The following is a 23,595-nucleotide window of genomic DNA, read 5'->3' as shown; positions in this document are numbered from 1 at the left end:
TTTTTTTTTATTATTTTAATATTTAAATAATTATTAAATAATTTTTTTTTGTTTTTAATAATATTTTATTAATTTTTTAATAGAATATGGGTCCATATCAAGCTACGTCAGCATTTAACTGAAAAATAAACGGCCAAGCTAATAGAAGGTATAACATTGACACAAATTCTAAAGATGAGGTATGACATTGTCAATTTTAAAAGATAAGATATGAAAGTGTCATGACATCAATAATTGAGGTAGTTTTTTGTATTTTACCCAAATCAAAATCATGAGTTGGTTCCGAATTGTTTGTGTAATCAAAGAACTAAGAAAAATTTAACAATGTTCTGCCCTTGAAAAATAATTGTTGCCGGTCCTTTGGCAATTACACTAGAACATACTAGCAGCTAGCCACCCGCCATATCCCAATCCATCCCAGCATCACTTTTCACTACTAGTCAACTTTCCAAACGACGAACTCTACGGGGTAGGATTCTCTTAATTCTTCATTTCTCTCTCCTTCCATCATATTTTATTTAAACGGTTACAATTACGCTATATCTATATCTTGTTTTGAATTTTTTATATAGAGAATAAGACAAAAAAAAAAGATTGTGAGAGGAGGGGAAAGATTCTTACTCCCAACTCTACGCAACATTTTTGTATGATTCAACGGTTATCAAATGCCAAAAGAAGAGAAAAATTAATATCGCCTTGCATAACTTCATGACATTTAAAAATAATTAAAATCTAGATGCTGGAGAAACAATAGCGAATATGAACAAAACCAAATTGAAGGAACCGTTTGGAAACTATTTGATTTTTAATTTGTAATTTTTTTTGTTTTTGTTTTTTGTTTTTTTGTGCTTGAGAGAGATAGCGGAAACGCATAAAAGTTTCCTTTGTTTTATATTGATTGAAGCCAACCAGTAACCATTGCTCCTCTACTAAAACTCAACAAGGTCAAAAAGTTACAACCTATGTCAACCAGCGGATATCATAAGGGGTTTGCTATTCACACATTCATTTTTATTTTTTACTCATTTTTATTAATTTTTGTCCATTAATATTCTTTAATTCATTCAATCTGATGCCTGAAAATTTAGATGAGTGTATGAGAGGAAAAATGTGAAATCTCGTCCCCGAATTCCATTATTTAATTACGTACTTCGTATTTACGCGATTTTTATTTTTATCTTAATTTGCTGATTATTGATTAGAGTTTAGTGTATATATAACATGATTTTGGACACTTCCTGTCCAACATGCATAGTTTTATGTGTTTGTACAGTCGAATTATGATGCAGGATACTAGATACGTGTCTAAAATCCTACGTATCGGATGTGAAGATGTTTTTCTCATTGGGTGTGAACTAGAGGTAAGGCGAGGAACATGTATAGTTTTGTGTGTTTGTACCGTCGAATTAAGATGCAGGATATGTGAAGATGTTTTTCTCATTGGGGGTGAACTAGAGGTAAGGCGAACAATGCATGCATCTTAGATCTCACTTAAATTAGACCTCATACCTTTCATCATTTATCATATTGTTGATCGAAAAGAAGAGGAAACAAAAATATCTCATTCTCATAAATTCAGTTTGACAAAGCTTAAACTCATATCGTTGTGGGAAAAAAAAAATATTCACATTAAGGTACTAAAGTATATGCAGGCCTCATTTTATTTCTGCCTTAGGCCTCAGTTTGCATTGAAATGACTTTGGTGTGGAGAAATAATTCAACCTCGCTAAAAGATCTTTACGTATTCACTTTTGATTATCTTATGCATCACCACCACCACCACATCTATTATACTCGTAACATGCCCGACCAAGTTCAGTTTCGAACCACTATTAGACCAGACATTGCAATGTTTACAGTTTCTCAAGAAACATGCATGTTTAGTAATCCACGGAAATGATAATAAAAATAAGGAATTGGTTATTTGTATGGGTAATGATAAAAGGATCAAATTTTTTAAACTAAATTTGCAGAGTAAATGATATGATTGTAGATAATTGAATTATTAGTTGAGTTTTGATTAACGTGCGTGTTTCTTATTGATGACATATAATTTAGTTTGTAAATTTAATATCTCTAACGCTATTCTTTTTTAACACGTACTATAATTATAACTATTCATGTATGAATAAGGCACACTAACTACGAAGAAGTTGAAAAAGGACTAGGGCCCACACAAAATAAGAAATTGATATGCTGATAAGGGGTTTGAAGTAGGTGGCGGGTATTTTCTATGGCCATAGGATCTCAAATTATTATCTATTCTAAAGTTAGAGGGGAATTGGCCTGTTCATGGCTACAGTCAAGAAAATGCCACTCGATTTCACTTTATTTACAAAAATGCCAGCCAAATTAGGCTGGAATGGGAGGGTAATTCTCAAAAGTTCAGAAGGTGATTTTGTCCGTATGGTTTAGCACGGAACCACTCGATTTCATGCTATTTACAACAATACCAGGCAGATGGGGCTGGGTTGGGATGGTAATTTTGTCCGTTTGGTTTGGCACGGATTGCTGGGTTAGAAGCGTGCGCTCTCCTCCCATCTCTCACTCTTCCTCACTCGCTCCTACTCAAACCCTAGCAGCCACAACACCATTTCTGGAATAGCATCGGCTCCTGCTTCCTAAAACCAAAACCACACAAACTGCCCTCCATTTCTGTAACTCGAGAGCTTCGGTGAGATGAAGGAGAAGAGCAGGGAGATGGGCTCGAGTCCGCCAACGGCGGAAGAGATCTTCAGGGATTATTGTGCTCTGAGAACCGACGTCGTCCACTCTTTAACTAACGGTACTTCGATCTCTCTCTCTCTCTCTCTCTCTCTCTATTCTCCCTTTTGCGTGTCGGATGAGTGGCTGGATTTCGAAAGCTAAGTTCCATTTTTTATTGGATTCATTACTGTTAGCATAGATTGTCATCATTTCAGCCCTTTTGCTGTGAATTATTTCCGGATTTTGTTGCACTGTTAGGTCAAGTTGTGGGGGTTCCTTTATTTATTTCGTTTTCTGTCATTTTCTCTCATTTTGGGGATGCATCTCTCTGTTCTGTGTATTGTTCTTTGTTTTAAGGTTTCTTCTTTTCTTTTTTTTGTTTTTTTGGGTTTTTTTTTGTGGGCTTTCAGTGAGTTGATATTTTCATTTTCCATTTTGCTGTGAATTTTCTTCAATTTGATCGAACATCTCGATACGAACAGTTGATTTTCAATTTATCTTTAATTTTCTAGAGGCCTGTTGGTTGCATGTACAAGAAATACTTTTATATTATGTTTCAATTTCAAAGTTGTTTGATATATGACCTTTAGTTTGTATTCTTATATGGAATTGTGCAAGGTTGCCACTCTTTGCCCCCTTTCGATTGTGATCGAGTTTATTGTTTTGTTCTTTCTTATTGTAAATGTCATTTTGTTTGTAAAGTTTAGTTTATAAACTGTACTTCTATTTACTCTTTGAATTTATTTTTTTGTTTATGTTGTCGTTTCTTGATTTTAGTTTCTGTGGATTTATATGGTTCTGATTACAGAAAGTATTGTCATTGGACAAAAACTCTTACAAGCAAGCTGCAAATCTGTTCAAAGAAACCAAGATCTGTTAATATCAAATACGTCAGCCATTGGCAATGGAATAGTATGTATTATTATTTCTCCATTCTATAGTCATATTAATAATCTTTTAGAATCCTTTTGCTGGAACACTTGCTTTAATCTGGATTTGGTCTAACTTAAATGCATTTCTATGTACTGCTTGAAGAAGCAAAACAATTATGGTTTGCTTTTGTTTTGTACTCGGGGTGTAAAGATAATTCTCTTCTAAGCAAGCTCGCTTATCTTTGAACTCTTTAACTGATTTGTGCCTGCAACAAGATTTTTTTCGGACTTTCTGCAGTGTATTTAACAGTATTAGGTCTCTGTCCTGCATGTCACTAGGTTTACTCATTTTTCAGTTCACATTGATCACGGATTTATAGTTGATTGCATTTCATTTTGACTTCTTTAAAAGGGGTTTTCATTAGCATGTCTGACATGATAAAATCGTGTCTTTTGGATTAATTCAAACAAAGTAAACATTTCATTCGTATTTGTGATCGTTGTTAATATTATAGTTACATGTCTACGTAAAAGGATTTCTTTTAATGAATAATCTGTTATTACCCTAAACAAGTTAACTTTGCTTAGAGTTTGCTGCTTAGTATGTTATGTTCCTAGGTAACATGCTTCTGAAATTAGGATTTGAACCTTCTGCTCCTCTGCTTTTTGATTTGTATATATGTCAAATTTCTCTCAATTGCTAATGGATTTATTTTCTTTTGAAATTTCAGAAAGTTGGGTCGTGGGAGGAAGAAGCTGGTTCGTTGCCATTTTTAGGTATACAATCATGTGCCCTGATAGCATATTCAAAGCCTATTTAGTTATATGGATTTTTTATTTATCTTTCTAAAACTTTTGTGCCTAGATTTTAAATATGTGATTGGTAATTTCTTAGCATGATAATTATCAAGCATATGATCGTTATTCATGAATACAAAACAATCCAAAACCTTCATTCACAAATCACAAGTATACGATGAGCTATTTAGAAGTTCGACATTTTCGTCATCCAATTCAATACCATTTGGGATACTATGCTAGAATTCTATTACAGGTCCAGTTAAGAGATGTGAGGCATGAAGAATATCTCTTTAGGAAGTGTTAGCTAATCCGGTTAATTGGTCAACAAAATTAGCCATTTTCGTCATCTAGATTGGATAACCTAGGAAGAATGTTAGAATGATTGATCATATTCGTTAGCCCTAATCATGTCACGAGTAGTGTCTATTTGTATTTCAATCAGTTTAACTCCCCTTTTAACCCTTGAATAAGGCATTACCAGTTTCTGGATTGATTCTACATTTTAGTCTGTTTTTATGCCTAATACTGTTTGTTATTCTTAAATTTTCCATTTTGTAGTTGTATAAGTTTTCCATAGGCTTCGATCATCTCCCCAATAAACCCAGAGCCTCATTTTCTCCTGCTAAGCAAAAGAAAATCAAGGAGGCCTGCAACTTCGTATGCAGTCCGCCACTGCAAATCAGTCTGGAAACTGGAAAATTCAAAGGTAAAACACACCAATATCTTTGATTTTGGTCTCTACTGCACAGTTTGACAGACAAATGATAAACCTAACACATGCATGCTCTGATTTCCTTGGTAGGTCATATTTTTCACTTTCTGGATGTGCAAAGTTTGGATAGTACACATCACCGGGCCAAACCTTTCTCAGGTAAGGAATTACATCGCGTTTGTTGAAAATATTTGCTTCATTTACTCTGATGTATGTGTATGCATGATGTATGTGTGTGATTTTAGATTGTAATGTATCACAAATTTGTGGCATGAAAATTGATATTTGTAGACTTACCCTTTATTTTTTGGCTGTGATGGGGGAAAGGAAAATAAAATTTCAAAGATTGATACTTTTATGTGATTTCTTGGCTCTTTTTTTTCATATGATTTTCACTGTATGTGTGCCAGTGTATGTCTCTTCTTGAAAAATGCATGTTGAAAATGGGAGAATTTTGGACATTGACATGTTTAGAAGTCAGGTTTTCTGAATGAAGATACTCTTATGATTTGTTTGTAATTTGTTTTGCAAATGGGTAGGAATGTCATTCTAAAAGGATATTGGCAGGAGGGGGTGAAATGTCATTCTAAAATATATGTAATTCAATTATCTCATTTTCTATAGCAGAATTGCAGATTTCTAAATCGAAAAGGAAAAATAAACACTATAGCAGCATGTAAAAGGGAAGCACAGGTAAAGGTTTCTGATGTCAGTTGGCTGTTTCTTTTTAGTGTTTTCAATTTGTTCCTTTTATTCTGTCTGCAATTTTTAATCTGTGGTTATGCATCAATTTCTCTGCTTCTTCTTTATAAATCTTGCAGGTCAGGACAACACACTTATCGGGGCAATGTTGGGATGTTTAGGCTTGGGTGGAGACATGGACTTTTGGAAGAGGTGAATTAGCTTAGCTCTCTGTCATTAGCTTTATCTGTTCTATGCATCTCTACAATCTTACAATGCTCCTTTATTAAATTGCAAGATGTTGGGACCCGTTACTGGAATACAAGATTTGGAACAAAAGTGGTTGACAATGCTAGAGTCGAAAGCAAGTGTGAAATTCACATTGAAAATGACAGGTGAGAATGCTAATCATATTCTAAAAAAATGTTGGGCTTCCTGATGAGATCTCTAGCCGAATTCAAGAGGCTAATTTAGTGATTTGGAGTTAATTTTGTGAATTTATTGACTGAAGTTATTTATTTTTAGCTTATCTTGCGTTTGCTTTGGTTTTAGGAGAGGGTTGCGCATGATCTGTAGGTTTAATCAACCTCGCTGTTTTCGTTAGAATCACAATTAAAGGTCAGTTTTTCCGACATTTTTTGTTCTTTTTGTTGCATGTTTATGTATGGTTGGTCTATGAGATTTTGTTTTTAGTCACTGTTGATTTGCAGTTTATGTCTCCCTTTAGCTACATATTGACACATGTTTATTCTCAGCATTTTTTTGTTAGGGTAAGTGGTTTGGTGGTTTGGTGAGTTCTATATTATTATATAATCTTTGGGGCTATTTTAAGTAAAAATGAAATGTTAACATTGATATAGCATACGGCACACTGAATTCACACTCCTGTATTCGGTCTTCATGTTTCCATTGCAACACTCTGCATTTCCTAACCAACGAATTTTTTGATAAAGACGTTAAAGCAATTACATGCTCTATCAAGTATGTTTTATATGTAGTTGTGGTAGTTGCAAGGAAATGAAATATTTGTGCTGATAATTGGTAGTTTAAATATATAGAAATAGAGAATAATTATAAATGGAGCACCTAGGATATTTAACATTGTTTTCTTTTCCATGTAATTTTTCTCATGTTTAACATCTGTTTTTGCTTATGGATTTGATTCAAGTGCTTTTTTTTATTAGTGTTAATTTTGGGTTGCATATCAACAAACTAACCCAGTTAAATTTTGCTTAGCGTTAACGTATAAGGAGAACTCCCATTGCATCAACTCGAACAGACATTCTTCTACTTAGTTGCTTAGCTGCTGAAACAGGAACGAAACACTTTTTATGTTTTTTTTTGTTTAACTGCTAAAACAGGTGACTGGCCTGCAGGACATATATTTTGCCATCTTAACTTCAAGGGTAGTATATGTGTAAAATGCATGTTGCTTAGGGAATCAGAGCATTTTTTGCAACCACATCTTTTGTAATCAGCTCGGTTGAATGTATACAAAAGTCAAGCTACTTATCTTACCTACACCATTCACTCCTCTATCCCTTTTGTTTGTTCATGATTTTGTTGAATTTTTTTCAGGTTAAATGTGTCTTATTCATGTAGTTAAGGTTGATGCATTCAAGTCCCGTAGCAACGCGCGGACATTTTGCTAGTCTATTCTATAGTTGGAGGGAAATTGGCCTGTTCATGGCTACAGTAAAACAAATGCCCCTCGATTTCACCTTATTTGCAAGAAACCCATCAGATTTGGGGTGGGTTGGAAGGGTAATTATTAGAACTTAGAAGGCTAATTTTGTCCCAAGGGAATGGAACGGATTGGCCCTTGATTTCACCTTATTTACAAGAAACCCATCAGATTTTGGCTGGGTTGGGAAGGTAATTCTTAAAAGTTAGGAGGGTAAGGTTTCAAAATATTTACGGTTTTACCAGGGTGCTACTTTCCGGAGTGGATTTCTTCCTCTCTCATTGACTTTCTCTCTCTTTTTATTTCGTCTTCTCTCCAAAACAAAAAAAACCCTAGCCGCTCAAGATTATCTCAACCCTAACCGTCCATCATCTTTCTCTCTTCACTCACCAATTCGATGAACTCCTCTCGCACTGGCCTTTTTTTTGCTGTCTACTGTTTCCGTCTTTGTCTCGGCGATCATCTGCTGCCGGTTTTGTTGCTGGAATAGTCTTCTGCTTCTACGAATGTCTTTGGTTCGAAACCCTTAGTTGGCTACAAGTTTTTGCCGTTTTCGATTTCATCGAAATTCATTTTTTTCCTCGCGTGATCACGCGATTAAATTAAGCATTAGTTGGTTCGAAACCCTTAGGTGGTTGTCTGAATTTTTTTTTCCCTGTGATTTTAGGGGTTATGTCTCTGTGCTACGATCTTGTGTGTGGTTGTCTAATTTGATTCGGTTTTTGCTTTCAGGAAACGATGCTCGCGAGGAATCACCGCCACCAACGGAACCTGTAGACTTGGACTATCAGATTCTCACTCAACCCGAGTGGTGCCGGTGCTGAGAAGCTCACCGAGAGCAGGCCCCGTACCGCCGCTGCCATCTCCACTGTTTGGGGAAAATCCATCGGAGAAGATAAGGACTCCATCTTCTCCAAATTATCACTGTTGATTTAATATTCTATTACTGTATCTTTAATAATTCCTGACCACTACATTCATTACTTAAATGTTATAAGTGTAATATATATACCCACTATCTTTATTACTGTATCTTTATTATTATGTTGACCTAAAACATCCCTCTCCCCAACGTGTTGGGCCGACCATGAGATGGGGTTGCATTCGGTGGGATCGACGGCTGTGTGGGATTTGGTGAGGGATGAGTTACGAGAGAGAGTAAGGGAGATAGGCGTGGGATGGCAGGGAGGGGAAGGGAGAGGGAGGATGAGGCTGCCAAAAGGGGGTTAGGGTTGATTTTTTTCCCTTCGAACGACTTGCTTTAGGAATATGTAATACTACCAATCATTGCAGTTCTTATCCTTTAAATTTTGCATTTTTTAAAAATATTTATTAATTTTTTGGTGATGCAGATGGATGAACATGTTCGAAGGGAAATCATGAACCATAGATCACCGAAGCATCCGAATATCATTCGATCCAAAGAGGTTAGTAATCATAAACTATTTTCATTTTGTATTTTTTTTGTAAATATTTATTTATTTTTGGTGATGCAGATGCAGATGGATGAACGTGTTCAAAGGGAAATCATAAACCATAAATCACTGAAGAATCCGAATATCATTCGATTCAAAGAGGTCAGTGATCACTATTCAATCCTTTTTCAGGTTTCAAACGATACTATTAAATGGTTTTCAACATTGGATTTAATAAACCTCTAATACAGGTTTAGAGTTTTGGTTTGGTTTTCATGTTTTCCACCATCACAGATTTTCCCTGATTCTTTCTATTTTTATTATACTAATAAATGAAATTGTTCCCTGGATTGCAGTTACTTTTCAGCATCCGACAACACTGATATAGCATTTGATGTACACTTAACTTTTGAAACCCAATCGGAATTATGTTCCGGTCAATATTGAGGATCCAGGTAGTTCTAGGTCTCTCTTCTCTCTTTCCCCCTCCCTATATGTAGTTTAATATAATTGAACAGCTCTATTTATTTAAGATTTAGTTGCGTTCGTCATTACTGAAATTTGTTGCAAGAAATTGGGGGATGAATTTGGTTTCGGGGGAATGTTATCCTTTTTTATTCTTATACTGCACAGAAAAAAAAGAAGCAATGCATTGGGTGCAAGTATGTGTTTTTTATCATTTATTTCTGTAGTTTGAAAGTCGATTGTGTTTTTGTTGCCGCATCATATAATTATTCAAAATGCCCTTTTTAGCATTTCAATACCATTTGCACGTCATTGTTAGCACTTTGAATACCTTATCCCCAATTTCAAGATCATGCAAAGCAATGTGACATTGCCTCTCTGTTTGTCTTAACATTGCCTCTCTGTTTTTGGTATCTTTGTTTATCTCTCTGACAGACGAGTGCATGGTTGTCACTTAATCACATTACGTGTTTCTTTATCAAACCGTATACGATATCTGATTCTTTCACGTATCAAACAATATAACGAACTTGAACCCAAAGAAGACAATAAATGTCAGGCAGCTATGTACAGGTGACATACAAGCATCTGTATTTCGTTCGAAAATCAGGTGAAATACAGGTGTTTTTATCTGCAAAAAATTCGGATATGGTGTCCTAATAACTTTCTCATGCTATTCTATTTGATTCTTTAATAAAAGTTTTGTAGTTTTTAGATTTGGTGGATCTTAGTAAATTAGGTAGTAAAAAGTACTCTTTTGCTTATTCTCAATGTAGTCAAATTTTCTCAAGACAATTTGAGCGGGGAAAAACAATGTCAAACATATGTCGTATAAATAAACGTTTCTTTTGGTTGTGAAGATACACTATGGAGTGTGCATATTTGAATTGTCAGTTTCCTCAAGTGTATTCAATCTCCCATTTCATTATATAGACCTCACGTGGTACTTAATTGTTCTCCACTAAGATCCATGCTTCAGTACAATCGAATGAAAAAAAAAAAAGAAAAAAAAAAAGACCATTGCAATGTTGGTATTTCGTGTATCTTATTTATAACTATGTTTTCTATTGCAAATTATTGCCACAACAATTTATATACGCGAGGTCCATGTAGCTATTATGCATGCATTATTTTCTTCTAAGTGAGGATACGGGAAGTTTTCCTCATTATGCTCCTATGCCCAGTTGATCGGGTGTATATGACTTGCAGTGAGCTCAGGGACACAGATTGGTTAGTTCATCCATGATGCTGAGCCCTATCTTGAATGGTATCTTGGCCGCCGCGTTTTAGATGCTTAGGTCTGTGATTGAAGTGTTATTTGTAGTTTTTTTTTTTTTTTTTTTTTTTTTCCAGAATTCATAATTCATAATATTTGCAACTATAAAAAACAATATACTTGTATACCTCTGTTTCTCTTTTCTTTGTTTTCATGAGAAATTAATTGTCATTGGCAGCACTATAAAAAACCATCTTTCTGCATTATTCTCTGCTTCATACATAATTACATGATTTTAGGTTTAATATCTAGCTTTTTAGTAGTAGATTACTTATATGGGTCTTTAACTACAATATCAAATTTCTTACTTTTTTCATGTTTTTACTTTTGACTTGCTGATATCTATTTTAGAATGTGGAATTATATCTAATATTTGTTTATTTCCTGACTGTCTTAATGCCTCACTGTCTGTAGATTTTAAATTTTGGTAAGAACCATGAAAATGATTGAAAAGCATGATGTTGTTTTCGAAATATATATTAGCATCCCCTTCTCACCCAACTGCCAAAATCAGGTGGCTTGACTTGAGGTGTTTTCAGATATTGTAATTGAATGAACAATTAGGTTACACTTTAACAAAAATGTGTAAAAAGGGTTTATAACTGCATTTTTAAGAGAGAAGTACTATTTTGTCCAACCCTTTTGAGTTCCCATATATTTTCATTGTTTCATTTATACATCTGTTGGAGGATTGGAGGGGATTGGGAGGCAGATGAGTGAGACTTCTGATGGTTACACAGAAATAAATGGTCTCTCACATCTTGAACCAGATTATTGTTGGTTTGGCAGGTATGAATGATTCTAGCCTTTTTTTAGAGGAACTATGCTTTCCATTTCAATCAGAATATTCTGTTATTAGAAGCAATTACATGGAGTTTGGCCAACTAAAATGGCTGGACAGAAAAAATGGTCCTAATTGTTCACTCTCTAATGATGTTGGCAAGTAACGTTGATTGTTCTAAACGCTGGCGGTGCTTCTGTTTTCCACAATGTAAGCCAAAGATTATGCGATGGTGCTCAATTTGGATTTGTTGCATAGCTAGAAGGATGATCTTGCAGTAATTGTTGAAGACCGTTATATGCCAAGGTATTGATTCTTTCGAATCCTAGTTAAAAAAAAAGTCAGATTTATATATATTTTGCATCATTATAATTAGTCTATTTGGGTTAGCTTAAGATTACAAAGAACAGCCTACTACATGGGGGAATAAATCTTTCTTATAGCATGCATATCCGTATATAGCAAACAAAGTTTCACTTGGTTCTTAGGCACTAGACCGTCTTTCCTTTAGCTTATAATTAGCTGCTCATGAATTCTTGGCATCTTATTTTATTCTTCTTATTGGGGTGTTTTACAGCACCGTAGATTTTTTCAACGAGCTTCCTCAGTTTGTTGTCAAGGCTGGTTCAATTTTAAGTAATATTTATGGTGTAGTTGGGAAAACAAACTTGAGGTATTAATTTTTCAGATATAGTTTATGCTTGAAATTAGCCCTGTTTTTATATCTTCCAACATTCTGTTTTCTTGGAGTTACTGTGTGCTTGAAAACTTGCTGAAACAACAATGGAACAGTTATTTTGTTTTTCGTTAACTGCTGAAACAGGTGCTAGGCCTACAGGTCATATATTTTGCTACCTTAACTGCAAGGGTAAAATATGTCTGGACTCATCTTGCTTTTGTTTCTTACGGAAATAGGCATCCTGCATTTTTTTTTCTTTGAACATTAGTGCTTGAAAGCTTAGCTGCTGAAACAAAATCATAACACTTTTAATGTTTTTTGTTAACTGCTGAAAGAGGCGGCTGGCCTACAGGACATATATTTTGCCATCTTAACTTCAGAGGCAATATATGTGTGAACTGCATGTTGTTTCTGTTTCTTATGGAAACAGAGAATTTTTTGCAATCACATCTTTTGTAATCAAGAACGTTCAACTTCGTCCTGTTAATTGTACAATGTCTTTTCATATCAGCTATGTTGAATGTATTCAAAAATCAAGATGCTTATCTTATCGACTATTTTCACTCATCTATCCTTCTATTCATTCATGATTATGTTTAATTTATTCGGGTTTAATGTGTCTTATTCATGCACTTAAGGCTGGTGCATTCAAGTCCCGCAGCAACGCGCGAGCATATTTTCTAGTAACAACTAATTCATCTGTTATGTGCTAAGGGGGTGTGTTATCCACACCCATTTTTAGTTTTCACACACCTCAATTTCAGCCATTGGATCAAATGACTTAAGAAGATCTAAGGACATAAATTAACAATTAGTGTGTGAATATTACCATCATACTGTAAAATATCTTTTTTAGTTTTCACACATTTCCTCAATTTCAGTCGTCAGATCAAATGGCTTGAAAAAGATCTAAGGACATAAATTAACAATGAGTGTGTGGATAACATCATTCTACTCTAAAATATCTTTTTTTGTTTTCACACACCTCAATGAGTGTGGATAACACCACCCTACTCTAAAATATATTTTTTAGTTTTCACACATTTCTTTAATTTCAGTCGTCAGATCAAATGACTTGAAGAAGATCTAAGGACATAAGTTAACAATGAGTGGATAGCACCACTCTACTCTAAAATATCTTTTTTTTTTGTTTTCACACCTTCTGAATGAGTGTGGATATCATCACCCTACTCTAAAATATTTTTTTCGGTCCATTCCAAACATCACATCACTCTTTCATCTCTTTCAGCTACCCTATGCAGAAATAGAAAATGAGAGAGTAGGATTCTCTTCCCTCTCTTTATCCCTTCCTCTCCTTCCCAGCTATTTGAACAGTCATGGTTAAGTTAACATCTTATATTAATTTTTTTTAAAGAAATAGAAAGACAAAATAGAGAATATGAGATGAGGGGATGGAAAGTGATGAGAAGAGGAGGGGAGAGAATCTTAGTCCGAAAATGAGGGCACTCCACTTTGGTCCGTGGTTAGCATCAGACAGCTCTTCTAGAGGTTGACGGGAGCTAAAGCATGCGGTGCCTCACCTGCTGCTGAAGAACCAAATATCAAGGTGGAGTACAACATTTTCCCGTCCCACCCCAAACACGTCATCTGATTTTGCTTCCACCCAGAGGATGAACAGAGAGCTAGGAAAATGATGGCTACTAACCCCACCGGGATTATGGATTAGTTTTCCCATGTCAATATCCTCACCGCCAGTGCATATCTCGTCTGGAAATCCAATCGAGCACTATTCAAGGCTAAGGAGAGTGATCTGAAAGAAGTTTTGAAAGGTGAAATTTGTTGCTTTAGTCCGTAGACTCAGAAGCACCTTGCTTCCCTGGTTTGCCAGTCCGGTAAAAACACAGTTCGTATTAAGTATTTGAAACTGGTCATAAACCATTTCTTGAAACATGGACTCCCAAAGGGCAACTGCAACTGCAATTCACATTTGAGAGGAGGAGGGGGAGACCTCTTTTGGAGTCCATGTTTTGCGAAACAGTTTGTGACCAATCCAGGTACTTAATACGAGCTGTGTTCTCACCGGACTGGCAAACCAAGGAAGCAAAGTGCTTTTGGGTCTGCGGGCTAAAGCAACAGGTTTCACCCTTCAAAACTTTTTTCAGACCACTTTCCTTAGCTTTAAATATTGTTCGGCCGGATTTCCAGACGAGATCTGCACTGTCGGCGATGATGTTGACGTGGGAAGACAATCCATAATCCAGGGGGATAGCAGCCATCATTTTCCTGGCTCTATTCATCATCTGGGTGGATGCAAAATCGGATGACGTGTTTGGGGTGGGACGGGGAAATGTTGTACTCCACCTTGACATTTGGTTCTTCGACAGCAGCTGAGGCATCGCCTGCTCTAGCTCCCTTCAACCTCTTGAAGAGTCGTTTGATGCTGCCCGCGGATTGGAATGCCCTCATTTTCGGACAAAATAGAGAATATGAGATGAGGGGATGGAAAAGGATGAAAAGAGGAGGGGAGAGAATCTTAGTCCGAAAATGAGGGCACTCTGGTCCGTGGTTAGCATCAGACAGCTCTTCAAGAGGTTGACGGGAGTTAAAGCATACGGTGCCTCACCTGCTGCTGAAGAACCAAATATCAAGGTGGAGTACAACATTTTCCTGTCCCACCCCAAACACGTCATCTGATTTTGCTTCCACCCAGAGGATGAACAGAGAGCCAGGAAAATGATGGCTACTAACCCCACCGGGATTATGGATTAGTTTTCCCATGTCAATATCCTCACCGCCAGTGCATATCTCGTCTGGAAATCCAATCGAACACTATTCAAGGCTAAGGAGAGTGGTCTGAAAGAAGTTTTGAAGGGTGAAGTTTGTTGCTTCAGCCCATAGACTCAGAAGCACCTTGCTTCCTGGTTTGCCAGTCCAGTAAAAACACAGCTCGTATTAAGTATTTGAAACTGGTCATAAACCATTTCTTGAAACATGGACTCCCAAAGGGCAACTGCAACTGCAATTCACATTTGAGAGGAGGAGAGGGAGACCTCCTTTGGAGTCCATGTTTTGCGAAACGGTTTGTGACCAATCCGGGTACTTAATACGAGCTGTGTTCTCACCGGACTGGCGAACCAAGGAAGCAAATTGCTTCTGAGTCTGCGGGCTCAAGCAACAGGTTTCACCCTTCAAAACTTTTTTCAGACCACTTTCCTTAGCCTTAAATATTGTTCGGCCGGATTTCCAGATGAGATCTGCACTGTCGGCGATGATGTTGACGTGGGAAAGACAATCCATAATCCAGGGGAATAGCAGCCATCATTTTCCTGGCTCTCTATTCATCATCTGGGTGGATGCAAAATCGGATGACGTGTTTGGGGTGGGACGGGGAAATGTTGTACTTCACCTTTACATTTGGTTCTTCGACAGCAGCTGAGGCATCGCCTGCTCTAGCTCCATTCAACCTCTTGAAGAGTCTGATGCTGCCTGCGGATTGGAATGCCCTCATTTTCGGACAAAATAGAGAATATGAGATGAGGGGATGGAAAGGGATGAAAAGAGGAGAGGAGAGAATCTTAGTCCGAAAATGAGGGCACTCTGGTCCGTGGTTAGCATCAGACAGCTCTTCAAGAGGTTGACGGGAGCTAAAGCATACGGTGCCTCACCTGCTGCTGAAGAACCAAATATCAAGGTGGAGTACAACATTTTCCCGTCCCACCCCAAACACGTCATCTGATTGTGCTTCCACCTAGAGGATGAACAGAGAGCCAGGAAAATGATGGCTACTAACCCCACCGGGATTATGGATTAGTTTTCCCATGTCAATATCCTCACCGCCAGTGCATATCTCGTCTGGAAATCCAATCGAACACTATTCAAGGCTAAGGAGAGTGGTCTGAAAGAAGTTTTGAAGGGTGAAGTTTGTTGCTTCAGCCCATAGACTCAGAAGCACCTTGCTTCCTGGTTTGCCAGTCCAGTAAAAACACAGCTCGTATTAAGTATTTGAAACTGGTCATAAACCATTTCTTGAAACATGGACTCCCAAAGGGCAACTGCAACTGCAATTCACATTTGAGAGGAGGAGAGGGAGACCTCCTTTGGAGTCCATGTTTTGCGAAACGGTTTGTGACCAATCCAGGTACTTAATACGAGCTGTGTTCTCACCGGACTGGCGAACCAAGGAAGCAAATTGCTTCTGAGTCTGCGGGCTCAAGCAACAGGTTTCACCCTTAAAAACTTTTTTCAGACCACTTTCCTTAGCCTTAAATATTGTTCGGCCGGATTTCCAGATGAGATCTGCACTGTCGGCGATGATGTTGACGTGGGAAAGACAATCCATAATCCAGGGGAATAGCAGCCATCATTTTCCTGGCTCTCTATTCATCATCTGGGTGGATGCAAAATCGGATGACGTGTTTGGGGTGGGACGGGGAAATGTTGTACTTCACCTTTACATTTGGTTCTTCGACAGCAGCTGAGGCATCGCCTGCTCTAGCTCCATTCAACCTCTTGAAGAGTCTGATGCTGCCCGCGGATTGGAATGCCCTCATTTTCGGACAAAATAGAGAATATGAGATGAGGGGATGGAAAGGGATGAAAAGAGGAGAGGAGAGAATCTTAGTCTGAAAATGAGGGCACTCTGGTCCGTGGTTAGCATCAGACAGCTCTTCAAGAGGTTGACGGGAGCTAAAGCATGCGATGCCTCACCTGCTGTTGAAGAACCAAATATCAAGGTGGAGTACAACATTTTCCCGTCCCACCCCAAACACGTCATCTGATTGTGCTTCCACCCAGAGGATGAACAGAGAGCCAGGAAAATGATGGCTACTAACCCCACCGGGATTATGGATTAGTTTTCGCATGTTAATATCCTCACCGCCAGTGCATATCTCGTCTGGAAATCCAATCGAGCACTATTCACGGCTAAGGAGAGTGGTCTGAAAGAAGTTTTGAAAGGTGAAATTTGTTGCTTCAGCCCGTAGACTCAGAAGCACCTTGCTTCCCTGGTTTGCCAGTCCGGTAAAAACACAGCTCGTATTAAGTATTTGAAACTGGTCATAAACCATTTCTTGAAACATTGACTCCCAAAGGGCAACTGCAACTGCAATTCACATTTGAGAGGAGGGGGAGACCTCTTTTGGAGTCCATGTTTTGCGAAACGGTTTGTGACCAATCCTGGTACTTAATACGAGCTGTGTTCTCACCGGACTGGCGAACCAAGAAAGCAAAGTGCTTTTGAGTCTGCGGGCTAAAGCAACAGGTTTCACCCTTCAAAACTTTTTTCAGACCACTTTCCTTAGCCTTAAATATTGTTCGGCCGGATTTCCAGATGAGATCTGCACTGTTGGCGATGATGTTGAAGTGGGAAAGACAATCCATAATCCAGGGGGATAGCAGCCATCAATTTCTTGGCTCTCTATTCATCATCTGGGTGGATGCAAAATCGGATGACGTGTTTGGGGTGGGACGGGGAAATGTTGTACTCCACCTTGACATTTGGTTCTTCGACAGCAGCTGAGGCATCGCCTGCTCTAGTTCCCTTCAACCTCTTGAAGAGTCGTCTGATGCTGCCCGCAGATTGGAATGCCCTCATTTCAGACAAAATAGAGAATATGAGATGAGGGGATGGAAAAGGATGAAAAGAGGAGAGGAGAGAATCTTAGTCCGAAAATGAGGGCACTCTGGTCCGTGGTTAGCATCAGACAGCTCTTCAAGAGGTTGACGGGAGCTAAAGCATGCGGTGCCTCACCTGCTGCTGAAGAACCAAATATCAAGGTGGAGTACAACATTTTCCCGTCCCACCCCAAACATGTCATCTGATTTTTCTTCCACCCTGTGGATGAACAGAGAGCCAGGAAAATGATGGCTACTAACCCCATCGGGATTATGGATTAGTTTTCCCATGTCAATATCCTCACCGCCAGTGCATATCTCGTCTGGAAATCCAATCGAGCACTATTCAAGGCTAAGGAGAGTGGTCTGAAAGAAGTTTTGAAGGGTGAAATTTGTTGCTTCAGCCCGTAGACTCAGAAGCACCTTGCTTCCTTGGTTTGCCAGTCCGGTAAAAACACAGCTCGTATTAAGTATTTGAAACTGGTCATAAACCATTTCTTGAAACATGGACTCCCAAAGGGCAACTGCAACTGCAATTCACATTTGAGAAGAGGAGGGGGAGACCTCTTTTGGAGTCCATGTTTTGCGAAACGGTTTGTGACCAATCCAGGTACTTAATACGAGCTGTGTTCTCACCGGACTGGCGAACCAAGGAAGCAAAGTGCTTTTGGGTCTGCTGGCTAAAGCAACAGGTTTCACCCTTCAAAACTTTTTTCAGACTACTTTCCTTAGCCTTAAATATTGTTCGGCCGGATTTCTAGATGATATCTGCACTGTGGGCGATGATGTTGACGTGGGAAAGACAATCCATAATCCAGGGGGATAGCAGCCATCATTTTCCTGGCTCTCTATTCATCATCTGGGTGGATGCAAAATCGGATGACTTGTTTGGGGTGGGACGGGGAAATGTTGTACTCCACCTTGACATTTGGTTCTTCGACAGCAGCTGAGGCATCGCCTGCTCTAGCTCCCTTCAACCTCTTGAAGAGTCGTCTGATGCTGCCCGCGGATTGGAATACTCTCATTTTCGAACTAAGATTCTTTCCCCTCTTCTTTCCATTCCCTCATCTTATGTTCTCTATTTAGTCTTTCTCTTTCTATACAGTTAATATAAGATGTTGACGTGATTTAATCGTGACCGTTCAAATATGAGAGGAGGGAAAGGGAGGGAAGAAAAAATCCTACTCCCTCTTTTTTTATTTCTGCGTAGGGCAACCGGGAGAGAGGAGGGAGTTATGTGACGTTTGGAATGGACTGAAAAAGATATTTTAGAGTAGGGTGGTGCTATCCACACACTCATTGTTAATTTCTGTTCTTAGATTTTCTTCAAGTCATTTGATCCAACGGCTGAAATTGAGGAGGCATGTGAAAACTAAAAAAGACATTTTAGAGTAGGGTGGTGCTATCCACACTCATTGTTAATTTTTTTCAAGTCATTTGATCCAACGGCTGAAATTGTGGAGGTGTGAGAAAACTAAAAAAGATATTTTAGAGTAGGATGGTGTTATCCACACACTCATTTAGGATGTGTGTGAAAACTAAAAAAGATATTTTAGAGTAGGATGGTGCTATTCACACTCATTGTTAATTTCTATTTTTCGATATTCTTTAAGTCATTTGATCTGACGGCTGAAATTGAAGAGTTGTGTGAAAACTAAAAAATATATTTTAGGGTGGTGCTATCTACACACTCATTATTAATTTCTGTTCTTAGATCTTAAAGGCATTTGAACCGACGGCTGAAATTGAAGAAATGAGTGAAAACTAAAAAAGATATTTTAGAGTAGCGTGGTGCTATCCACACTCATTGTTAATTTATGTCCTTAGATTTTCTTCAACTCATTTGATCCGATGGCCGAAATTGAGGTGTGGGAAAACTAAAAAAGATATTTTACAGTAGGGTGGTGCTATCCACACTCATTGTTAATTTCTGTCCTTAGACCTTCTTTAAATCATTTGATCCGATGGTTGAAATTGAAGAGGTGCGTGAAAACTAAAAATGGGTGTGAATAGCACACCCGTTTAGAGCATACCAGGCAGATTAGTTGTTATTTGAGATCATACGGCCATAGAAAATAGAATATGTTTGTGGCTAACTTGTTGGAGTTCATCCAAGTTATAGCGGCAGGCTGGCTTGAGGAGAGTTGGGTTTGAGTCGTTTGACTCAATAGCCTTTTTACCATTTCAGGCTTTGGTTCATCCATGGTATCTAACTCATCTAAAATGTTGCTTCAACCTTTAGAAAAGTAATGCCTCATATTCGTAGGCTGCTTAGCAGTCAAGGTGAATAAAAGGGAAAACCAATGTGTACAAGCAAGAGCTGAGGCAGCTGTGCTTCTTAAGCAATTTGATTTCCCAGTTTGCACGGCACTTGTTTAAGTTTGCCGTTCAGATTACATATTATCTTGTTGACACATCACGGCTTTAACCGAAGAAAACGTATTCAATCTTGTATTGTTACTGTTGAGTTGCGTGAGCAAAACTCAAAGGAAATTAGTAGACATTTCAAAAATAGGTTATCCTGTTATTTTTCTTATCCAGGCCCTAATGTATTTTTGTAATTGTGAAGGCATAAATGTGAACTGTTTTTTGTTCACAAGTGGAATCTCAACAAAGCAAATGCATTGAAAAGGAAATTCCAATAATTCCTTTTAGAAGTGCCTTGTAATACATTGATGTGCATCTGATAACATGTTGCCCGTATTTTGGCAGGTTGACAGCATAAAGGTGAAGCTGATTGAGAAGTTGGAACAACCTGTTGCTGGCTTTCTAGTGGCACGGTTCCTGCGACTGCACACGAAGTATACATCTTAAGATTTCTGGGGAGTGATTATTCACACCATTAAAGATACTAGAACAAAGTGTAAGAGAAAGTTGGAACACCCTTGTGCTTCATGGTTGCTCTCTGCTTTGTTACATATACCCTCCCTCTTTCTCTTTTATGTCTATAACTCATAACTGCGCTGATGAAGACTAACTTATTTGCACTCAGTTTAGACTTCTGTTGGTGAGTTTGCGGAGGCTGTCCTTGCTTATCGGGTAATATTTCCTGATTCGGATACGCAACTAACCAAGCTTGCACAAGACCTGGTTACCTGGTAGGGGAGTTTGTTAATTTAAAACACTTTGTTGTACGGTAGCAGTTTGCTCACGAAATGTAATTAATTGCTGTTTGTTTAAGCACTTGGAAAACCACTGAGCAATACACAAAGACCTAAATTTGGTCAGCAGATGTACTACGAGCTCTTCATATCCTCTGGTTCAAGCAATAACTAGTTCCTTGTGTGGTGGTGGCCTTAGAGGCTATGAATATGGACCTGCGTTTGTTCCTCAAGTAGCCAACTAATGAACTAGTTATTGCTTGAACCAGCATGGGTCTGGTAGAGGAACAACACCATCTGACTGTTGTCGCAAATTGCAGGAGTCGGTAGTAACGACGACCTTGGTAAAACTTTGCCTTAAAAGCTTGCAAGAATTTGCTCAATTGCTCATCATACACCCCTCTTTTCTTTCTCAACGCCATTATCCATTACTCATTAGTGAACCCAAAGTGTGTACGACCTCATAAATAAACAACCAAGGCCAAATGCCTGTTTCCCTTTAAGCAAAAAAGTTGAAATTTTTACCAAGTTGATTTTACGCAGGTAATGCATTCTTCTCCTAATGCTCATTGTTTCATAAAAATATGATAATACTCAAGAAATGAAACACGACTCGAAGAATAAATGATATTTTCAAGTTAAATTATGAGTAAAGTTCATAGATAGATCCCAACAAAACCTTAATCCAAAGCAAATTGGTCCTATAGTAAATCCTTTTTGCATGTGGATTTACTACTTTGAGCAACAAAGCTAACTACACGCCAAAATCACACCCATTTATTCTTCATCCTTATTCAATCCTGAGCCCAACTTGTGCAAGTTGAATCATTCTTGGACCAACCATTCTCAACATCCACCTCAATGCCACAATCTTTCCATAGGCAACCTCGGAAAAGCTTGAACTCCGGGTCATCAGGCCTGCCAAAAAGGCTCAGCTGCCATTTAAAGAGAGAGATGCAACACTTGTCAATGTTTATGTAGAGACGGATGATCTAGCATTTGTTTTCCATTCCAAGGATTGACAACACCAACACAACAACCGCCGGAAGCAGCCACTGGCATTGCTCATCAGAAATGCCACGACCAATTGCACTTGCACGAAAATTTGAATGATTAAAAACTGTAGAACCTCCGTTTGGATATCTCACTGCAACCTCGTCACAGGCACTAGGACCTAACTCATAGAAATATTATATGTTATTAGCTAGTTACAATAATTACGTATTAGATAGCGAGAAAATTATTATTATTCTAGGCATTGAAGCCCCAACAAGAAGCACAAGCAGAGTACAAAACTAAATTACAAGGGCGCTGTTTATACTTACTCCTTTTGTCAGATAAAGCAGAGTACGTGGACTGGGGTACTGCAAATTAAGAAGAAAAAACATAAATGACTATAAAAAAAGATTGAAAGGCTGTTTCATATTTGATCAAACAAATCATCTCACAGATTGACATATTATTTAAACAATCAAATTCCCAGCATAATTACACACCAGTGGAAATGGAACTCGAACGTGAACGGGAACTAGAAGAACTAGAACGAGCCATAATTCTGGTTCGAGAATTCCACAAGCCGTCCCAACTAAAAGTTTACAAATTGAAGTTTAGTTCCTTCGAGATAAGACAAAGGCTTACATACTGAAACAAAACGAGAATATAAATGGAAACAGAAAACTGTTCCAAACGATTCAATCCCGCCACAAAGACATGACAGAATTAGATGCTAACCCTTAAATCTCAAAACTGATCGCAAGGACCGACAATTACAATAGATATCAAACTCGCATCGCATGCTAACAATTTTAGTTAAAAACAATTTGGGGTACTCCGCGTGATCATCAGACTACTGATGTAGGATTCCAGATATATCCCAAAACGTGTATGACAAGAAAATCATAGCCCTCCGCTCAATTGGATTACTATGGAGTCCAAACTGATGAACGAAAGCTAACTTTAAGCGAGCATAAGACACAACAAGCTGCACAATCCAAAGTGAATACAAAAGATCGATCTCACTGAGGCTGAATTTAAATACCCGCAGAGAGAGAATGAGTGAGGTTTCAGCTTTGGAGTTTTCCGCGGACTTTGAACACAAACCCTAAAGTGAAAGGGGAAAAGGTGTAGCCTCGGATTTTAAAGATAGTAGACTTTGTTTCATGGGCCCGCTAAATTTTTCAGTTTAAATTCTAACTACGAAATCTACAAGGAGATAATTAGGTCATATCGCATAGCACAGATAATCATTTTTTGTAACAAAGGATATCATCTACGTCAAAGACATGTGTGAATGGGTTAAGTCTCACATTCAGTTAGTCATAATCATATGAGCTAGTAAGAATTATGGTGGTGCTTGATGAGTCGATTTCATATTATACATTTTACCTATTATTAGTAATGGATTGTGTTAATTATAGTTTAAATGTAAAACATGCAACTTCCTCTTAAACAAAAAGTGATCAAACTGACGAGTTTTGAAGTGATTCTAATTGGAGGATGTTTGCAAGTCTTTCAACTTGTTTGTGTCAAAGTTTTGGACTTTTATGCCAAGCGGTTAATTTATGAAGAATAAATAAAAGATCAGTGCGCAAAACTGTCAAAGTAATGTTTTAGGCTTATTTGACCTTTTTGGCGTTCAAGATGGCATTTTGTGGAGATGTGTCCTTATGCAAAGATATTCAGGTGACTCAAGCTTTAAAAGAAAATCTTTTGGGCCATTTTTGGATCTAGTTTGGCCCATGAACGTGGCAGATTTGTGGTTGGGCAGATTCTCTAGCTTTTGGTAGGGGATTTTTAGCTGAATTTGAATCTAATAAACTTCGTCTTTTTCCTTACGCTCTGAAGGAAA

At 38.0% G+C, this 23,595-nt stretch overlaps 4 long non-coding RNA genes across 25 annotated transcripts; 3 read left to right on the top strand and 1 right to left on the bottom strand.

Annotated features, from left to right (window-relative positions):
* The first annotated feature begins 2,941 nt into the window (after window positions 1-2,941).
* On the top strand, window positions 2,942-5,683 carry LOC125480523. The gene is made up of 5 exons (XR_007260896.1): window positions 2,942-3,618; window positions 4,310-4,355; window positions 4,938-5,085; window positions 5,182-5,250; window positions 5,631-5,683. It is a non-coding gene; the product is annotated as an uncharacterized LOC125480523 (long non-coding RNA).
* A 142-nt stretch (window positions 5,684-5,825) lies between these two features.
* LOC103943790 lies at window positions 5,826-7,084 on the top strand. Its single transcript, XR_666775.3, has 4 exons — window positions 5,826-5,985; window positions 6,071-6,167; window positions 6,325-6,390; window positions 7,009-7,084. It is a non-coding gene; the product is annotated as an uncharacterized LOC103943790 (long non-coding RNA).
* Window positions 7,085-7,754: 670 nt separating this feature from the next.
* On the top strand, window positions 7,755-20,838 carry LOC103938326. Of its 22 annotated transcripts, none has more exons than XR_007260876.1 (8): window positions 7,755-8,087; window positions 8,189-8,883; window positions 8,953-9,033; window positions 9,228-9,326; window positions 10,546-11,699; window positions 11,971-12,066; window positions 12,217-12,261; window positions 20,359-20,838. It is a non-coding gene; the product is annotated as an uncharacterized LOC103938326 (long non-coding RNA). The 22 variants fall into 22 exon arrangements; XR_007260886.1 differs by lacking the exon at window positions 12,217-12,261 and having other exon boundaries at window positions 7,756-8,087; window positions 10,546-11,401; window positions 11,609-11,699; XR_007260889.1 differs by lacking the exon at window positions 11,971-12,066 and having other exon boundaries at window positions 7,757-8,087; window positions 10,546-11,401; window positions 11,609-11,699.
* A 175-nt stretch (window positions 20,839-21,013) lies between these two features.
* LOC103938339 lies at window positions 21,014-22,834 on the bottom strand. The gene is made up of 3 exons (XR_007260895.1): window positions 22,244-22,834; window positions 22,073-22,111; window positions 21,014-21,921 (listed from the first exon to the last, which is right to left on the bottom strand). It is a non-coding gene; the product is annotated as an uncharacterized LOC103938339 (long non-coding RNA).
* Between the last annotated feature and the right edge of the window lie 761 nt (window positions 22,835-23,595).

This window comes from the organism of the source record quoted next, unplaced genomic scaffold (assembly GCF_019419815.1).
Source record: "Pyrus x bretschneideri cultivar Hongxiangsu unplaced genomic scaffold, Pyrus_bretschneideri_v1 Contig336, whole genome shotgun sequence".
NCBI classification, from domain to species: Eukaryota; Viridiplantae; Streptophyta; class Magnoliopsida; order Rosales; family Rosaceae; genus Pyrus; species Pyrus x bretschneideri.
This window is presented reverse-complemented; position numbering and strand designations above follow the sequence as displayed.